This window comes from Oncorhynchus clarkii, chromosome 12 (assembly GCF_045791955.1).
Source record: "Oncorhynchus clarkii lewisi isolate Uvic-CL-2024 chromosome 12, UVic_Ocla_1.0, whole genome shotgun sequence".
In the NCBI taxonomy this organism is placed as follows: domain Eukaryota; kingdom Metazoa; phylum Chordata; class Actinopteri; order Salmoniformes; family Salmonidae; genus Oncorhynchus; species Oncorhynchus clarkii.
Window position 1 is genome coordinate 84,774,148 of NC_092158.1, and position 7,619 is coordinate 84,781,766.

Consider the following 7,619-nt stretch of genomic DNA (forward strand, 5'->3'; position numbering starts at 1 on the left):
TGTGCAAGCGATAATATTGAAATGGAAGGAGTATCAGACCACTGCAAATCTACCAAGACCTGGCCGTCCCTCTAAACTTTCAGCTCTTACAAGGAGAAGACTGATCAGAGATGCAGCCAAGAGGCCCATGATCACTCTGGATGAACTGCAGAGATCTACAGCTGAGGTGGGAGACTCTGTCCATAGGACAACAATCAGTCGTATATTGCACAAATCTGGCCTTTATGGAAGAGTGGCAAGAAGAAAGCCATTTCTTAAAGATATCCATAAAAAGTGTCGTTTAAAGTTTGCCACAAGCCACCTGGGAGACACACCAAACATGTGGAAGAAGGTGCTCTGGTCAGATGAAACCAAAATGGAACTTTTTGGCAACAATGCAAAACGTTATGTTTGGCGTAAAAGCAACACAGCTCATCACCCTGAACACACCATCCCCACTGTCAAACATGGTGGTGGCAGCATCATGGTTTAGGCCTGCTTTTCTTCAGCAGGGACAGTGAAGATGGTTAAAATTGATGGGAAGATGGATGGAGCCAAATACAGGACCATTCTGGAAGAAAACCTGATGGAGTCTGCAAAAGACCTGAGACTGGGACGGAGATTTGTCTTCCAACAAGACAATGATCCAAAACATAAAGCAAAATCTACAATGGAATGGTTCAAAAATAAACATATCCAGGTGTTAGAATGGCCAAGTCAAAGTCCAGACCTGAATCCAATCGAGAATCTGTGGAAAGAACTGAAAACTGCTGTTCACAAATGCTCTCCATCCAACCTCACTGAGCTCGAGCTGTTTTGCAAGGAGGAATGGGAAAAAATTTCAGTCTCTCGATGTGCAAAACTGATAGAGACATACCCCAAGCGACTTACAGCTGTAATCGCAGCAAAAGGTGGCACTACAAAGTATTAACTTAAGGGGGCTGAATAATTTTGCACGCCCAATTTTTCAGTTTTTGATTTGTTAAAAAAGTTTGAAATATCCAATAAATGTCGTTCCACTTCATGATTGTGTCCCACTTGTTGTTGATTCTTCACAAAAAATACAGTTTTATATCTTTACGTTTGAAGCCTGAAATGTGGCAAAAGGTCGCAAAGTTCAAGGGGGCCGAATACTTTCGCAAGGCACTGTACATGTCAGACACATTTTGTTACATAATATATTTCAATCTGAACTTTGTGTTCATATTATAATGTGTCTTATGTTACCGGATACAATGGCGTTCTATGAATCCTGAATGCACTATGTAACTAACAATTACAGCAATAACTACACATTCTAGCTATAACAATAACACCAATAATCAATAAACATATCCAATGTTGCTACTTACAAGTGTATACCCAATAGAATAAGGCCATCCCTTGCTTGCTTGAATGCGTCTTCCACCAAAACAAGCCTCCATGCTGAACAGCAACTGTCAGGGTCAAATCATTTTGGTGGAGGATGAGCAGTACTGGCCATGTATATGTGACTGAAATACTATAAGGATAGACTGTATATGGCACTGTTGAATGACAAAGACCTATCCAATTGTTTACCAGATAGATACAAAAGCACAGCATACAAGCCGTGTGCAATACTGTGTTGTGTGACGGGCACACGCTAAATCACTGCATAGGGAGGGATACGCCTACATGCTATGTCTGCTATGTCATAATACTTCAGCCGAATAGGACATGTTATACATTGTTGTAAAGGTCAAAGGCTGTAGAAACCGGATGTGCGTGCATAATGTTCTGCGCAGAATATTTGCACTTTTTTTTAGAAGTCAATTTATTCGTTGCCAAAATGTTAACACAATGACATAGAAACACTGGATTTTCAAGAGGGATTTTTGAAATAATGTTTATTCATTATTAAATCATGAAAAATATTCATAACTTTCCACCCACGAGGCCACTAGAGGGCGCTTTTGGTCATTGTTGTTGTAGTGGGGACAGTAAGTGCAGTTCCTTCTGAAAAAGGATACTTTAAGGACAATGCATTAACATATTTTTACAATTTTAAATGTTTATGTTTAGCTCACATAAAATCATTTCAAATTATGCATTAAGGTGTCTATAATATAATAAACATGGCAAAAACAAGACATAAATGCATTTTTTAGACATAAATAAATGCCTTTCTTTAGCTTACAAAATATTTGTAACAATGGTGGGGGAGTGCCAAGATAGGCTCAAAACAGCGCCCCCTGTCAGTCATCTAGAGTGTATATATAAATCATTGAATGAAGGTCATTATCAAAGCCTGCAACCCCAATTTTCTCTCTTCTCATCTCCCTGTATTTACCCTTCTCTCCAATCCTCCTCTATCCCTCTCTCCAACTCCAACTGCCCTTTGTGTTAGTGCTATTCCCCTGGCCAGGGGTCCCATACAGAACAGAAGACGGATAGGAATACAGAAGCACTTACTTCCCTCTCTCTGCTGTTCATTTCTCTCTCTGCTGTTCATTTCTCTCTCTGCTGTTCATTTCTCTCTCTGCTGTTCATTTCTCTCTCTGCTGTTCATTTCTCTCTCTGCGGTTCATTTCTCTCTCTGCTGTTCATTTCTCTCTCTGCTGTTCATTTCTCTCTCTGCTGTTCATTTCTCTCTCTGCTGTTCATTTCTCTCTCTGCTGTTCATTTCTCTCTCTGCTGTTCATTTCTCTCTCTGCTGTTAATTTCTCTCTCTGCTGTTCATTTCTCTCTCTGCTGTTCATTTCTCTCTCTGCTGTTCATTTCTCTCTCTGCTGTTAATTTCTCTCTCTGCTGTTCATTTCTCTCTCTGCTGTTCAGTTCTCTCTCTGCTGTTCATTTCTCTCTCTGCTGTTCATTTCTCTCTCTGCTGTTCATTTCTCTCTCTGCTGTTAATTTCTCTCTCTGCTGTTAATTTCTCTCTCTGCTGTTCATTTCTCTCTCTGCTGTTCATTTCTCTCTCTGCTGTTAATTTCTCTCTCTGCTGTTAATTTCTCTCTCTGCTGTTAATTTCTCTCTCTGCTGTTAATTTTTTCATCTGTTCAGATGGAACACAACCACCCCACTGGGCATACCTTCATAATTTCAACGTGGTTAAAACGTTGATCCATGAGATTTCAACCTTTATTCACCCACTCAAAAAGACAGCCAGAAGTGTGTGGAAATTCCCAATGTGTTATCAACCATCTAAAAACCATCTAAAAGCACAACAAAATTCCAGTTGAAAAACAATGTTGGATTTTTGGTGTAGTTGTCATCAAAATCTGTTATCAATGTGGTTTCAACCATTTAAATAACAACAAAGTTCAAATTGGAATACAATGTCAGATACTGTATTTTCTATTTATAAAACAACTTAACGTGTTATCACTGTTATCACTGATTTATTTCAGCTTTTATTTCTTTCATCACAATCCCAGTGGGTCAGAAGTTTACATACACTCAATTAGTATTTGGTAGATTGCCTTTAAATTGTTTAACTTGGGTCAAATGTTTCGGGTAGCCTTCCACAAGCTTCCCACATTAAGTTGGGTTAATTTCTGCCCATTCCTCCTGACAGAGCTAGTGTATCTGAGTCAGGTTTGTAGGCCTCCTTGCTCGCACACGCTTTTTCAGTTATGGCCACAATTTTTCTATGGGATTGGGGTCAGGGCTTTGTGATGGACACTCCAATGCCTTGACTTTGTTTTGGAGCAGTGGCTTCTTCCTTGCTGAGTGGCCTTTCAGGTTATGTCAGACTCATTGTACTGTGGATATAGATACTTTTGTACCGGTTTCCTCCACTATCTTCACAAGGTCCTTTGCTGTTGTTCTGGGATTGATTTGCATTTTTCGCACCAAAGTACGTTCATCTCTAGGAGACAGAACGCGTTTCCTTCCTGAGCGGTATGACGGCTGCATGGCCCCATGATGTTTATGGTGTCTGTAAACAATTGTTGGAAAAATTACTTGTATACTGCACAAAGTAGTTGTCCTAACCGACTTGCCAAAACTAAAGTTTGTTAACAAGAAATTTGTGGAGTGGTTGAAAAACGAGTTTGAATGAATCCAACCTAAGTCTATGTAAATTTCCGACTTCAGCTGTACATCACAGAAGACTGAAATATAACAAAACGGTTCGACAAAGAAACTCCAGATTTTCGGACTTTAAAAATGGTTTATGTTTATTAAAATATCAATAACATTCCACCCATAAGGTCATAAGTTCATTTGGCTGCAGAAAAGACATGCATCCAACATGTTAATTATTAACTTGTAGATTAAATTTGAAATCAATCAAAGCTTGAAACCCTATGCCTATATGTATTGTCTAGTTTTAATTAAACCCTGGTTTGAATTCAAACAATAGTTGTTGATGACTTCACAAATGCTATAGGCCTAAATAGTATCATTGATGGTTATGCTTTATGAAGTATGGTTACATTTCATTTGCTCTGTTAACCCTACCCTTTGGAATGACTTTGATAGCAACAGTGAATCTATTTAGTTATTAAGAGATCTCTCAATAATCATTCTCTTGATAGCACATTGGTGGTAGTCAGTGACAAATATAAAATCTAAGCAGGGCTCTGTTAAATCTCTGGAAAGGAGGCCAAAGGGATAGCTGTAGAAATGTCCAGTAGGTGGTGCTTTCTAGACTATTTTTGTTTCTTATAGTGGGTATAAGATTGAAGATCTGACGTTGTTTCAAAAGTAGAAATTCAACATATTTTATACAAGTGTTGAGTAAAAACGGTTGGCTGGTATTCCCTCACCCTTCTGAGCATTGGCTGTGAATACCCTTACCCGCTATGTACTTATAACTGATTGGTTTGGTTTTGCCCACTATAGTGCTGTCCGGTCAGAACATGATGTTGAGGCCCATACTGAACACTTGGTAATCAACACAATCACACAGACACAGCTGATACCCTCAAAGTTCTTTATGTGTGATAATCCAAATTACGTCAAATCTCACTGTTGTGGTTCTATAAGGGAAATATATGCACACATGTAAACAGTGTTAGTTAAGGGGTATAACTATGCAATATACACATGTACATTAATAAATGGGAAATGGCATTACACTTACAACATGGGGTCATACCCCAAACAGAAGCCATGGATTACAGGCAACATCCGCACTGAGCTAAAGGGTAGAGCTGCCACTTTCAAGGAGCGGGACTCTATTCCCGGAAGCTTAAAAGAAATCCCTCTATGCCCTCCGACAAACCATCAAACAGTTAAAGCGTCAATACAGGACTAAGATTGAGTCATACTACACCAGCTCCGACGCTCGCCGGATGTGGCAGGGCTTGCAAACTATTACAGACTACAAAGGGAAGCACAGCCGTGACAAGACAGCCTATAGAGAGGAGGTCAGAGACCTGACCGTGTGGTGCAAGGACAACAACCTCTCCTTCAACGTGATCAAGACAAAGGAGATGATTGTGGACTACAGGAAAAGGAGGACCGAGCACGCCTCCATTCTCATCGACTGGGCTGTAGTGGAGCAGGTTGAGAGTTCGTTGGCGTCCACATCAACAACAAACTAACATGGTCCAAGCACAACAAGAGAGTCGTGAAGAGGGCACGACAAAACCTATTCCCCCTCAGGAAACTGAAAAGATTTGTCATGGGTCCTCAGATCCTCAAAAGGTTCTACAGCTGCGCCATCGAGAGCATCCTGACGGGTTGCATCACTGCCTGGTATGACAACTGCTCGGCCTCCGACCGCAAGGCACTACAGAGGGTAATGCATACGGCCCAGTACATCACCCAGGCCAAGCTTCCTGCCATCCAGGACCTCTACACCAGACCGTGTCAGAGGAAGGCCCTAAAAATGGTCAAAGACTCCAGCCACCGTAGTCATAGACTGTTCTCTCTGCTACCGCAAGGTAAGCGGTACTGGACCGTCAAGCCTTGGTCCAAGAAGCTTCTAAACAGCTTCTACGCCCAAGCCATAAGACTCCTGAACACCTAATCAAATGGCGCATTTCCAAGTGCTCTGATTGGTTGGAAATGGCAGGGCTTTGATAAGTGAGGAATATTTAAGCTGAGCAGCCAAACTAAAGGGACTGAAGGGAAATTGAAGGGACTGTGAGGGGAAGTTAGGTAGAAGTAGAGAGGAGAGGAGCAGGATGGCCTGTTTCTACAGATTGTCTATGTAGAAAACTCGGTACCATGATGACATAATCTTGTAGTTTAAATTTCTATCCTCAAGTCAACCGTTTAAATGAATGGTTTTAACTACCTTTCAATTATATTACTTTACTTTTCTGGATCCTTTCAATTATATTACTTTACCAACAATTTTGGAGTGGATGTGTTACGGTGCGATCCTTACTAATCAAGCCACAAGGCATCCCATCGAAGAGGCTTTAATAAAACCCATTCGACTACAAGACTTATTCTCTGTCTCCAAATGGGTCCAACAATCCTCTCCTCAGGACCGTAATGGAGTGGATGTGGAGACAGGCCAATAGACATCTCATGACAGGATTAATGACCCGAGAAATACGGAACGGACCAATGAACCGCGGGGTCAACTTGCGAGAAGCCGTCTTAAGGGGAAGGTTCTGAGTGGAGAGCCAAACTCTCTGACCGCGACAATATCTAGGACTCTTAGTTCTACGCTTATTAGCAGCCCTCACAGTCTGCGTCCTATAACGGCAAAGTGCAGACCTGACCCTCTTCCAGGTGCGCTCGCAACGTTGGACAAAAGCCTGAGCGGAGGGGACGCTGGACTCGGCGAACTGAGATGAGAACAGCGGAGGCTGGTACCCGAGGCTACTCTGAAAAGGAGATAGCCCGGTCGCAGACGAAGGAAGCGAGTTGTGGGCGTATTCTGCCCAGGGGAGCTGTTCTGACCAAGACGCAGGGTTACGAAAAGAAAGACTGCGTAAGATGCGACCAATAGTCTGATTGGCCCGTTCTGCTTGACCGTTAGACTGGGGGTGAAAGCCGGAAGAGAGACTGACGGAAGCCCCAATCAAACGGCAAAACTCCCTCCAAAATTGAGACGTGAATTGCGGACCTCTGTCCGAAACGACGTCTGACGGAAGGCCATGAATTCTGAAAACATTCTCGATGATGATTTGTGCCAAAGTCCGGTGACAAAATCTAAAGGGACTGGCGAATGGAAGCAAGCGTACCCCGAACGCCAGGGTGGCCGGCTAACTTGAAGGGAAATTGAACCGGATGGCGAGCAGTTCGCGGTTAGGCGATGAGAAAAATACGCGCATGGGTGGACCTTGTCGTCAGAGGACTGTGAGAAGTAAGGGCTGTGAGAGGAGCTGCCACCTGACCGAAATTACGGATGGGCTTGGACCTTAGCGGGATCCAAGTTAGGTATCGAAGGTAAACGAGTAATGCCTGAAAGACAGCTGGAGCGTTAGCGAGGCCGAAAGGAAGAACCCGGTATTCAAAGTGCCCTAACGGAGTGTTAAACGCCGTCTTCCACTCGTCCCCCTCCCTGATGCGCACGAGATGGTAAGCGTTACGAAGGTCCAACTTAGTGAAAAACCTGGCTCCCTGCAGGATCTCGAAGGCTGAAGACAGTTATGTCATTCAGCCCTCGATAATCTAGGCTCCGGCGGGAGAGGAGGAGGGGACAGGATGGCCTGTTTCTATTGTCCCTGGATGAACACCGTAGAAAACTCGGCTCCTCCTGTGACCATGATGAC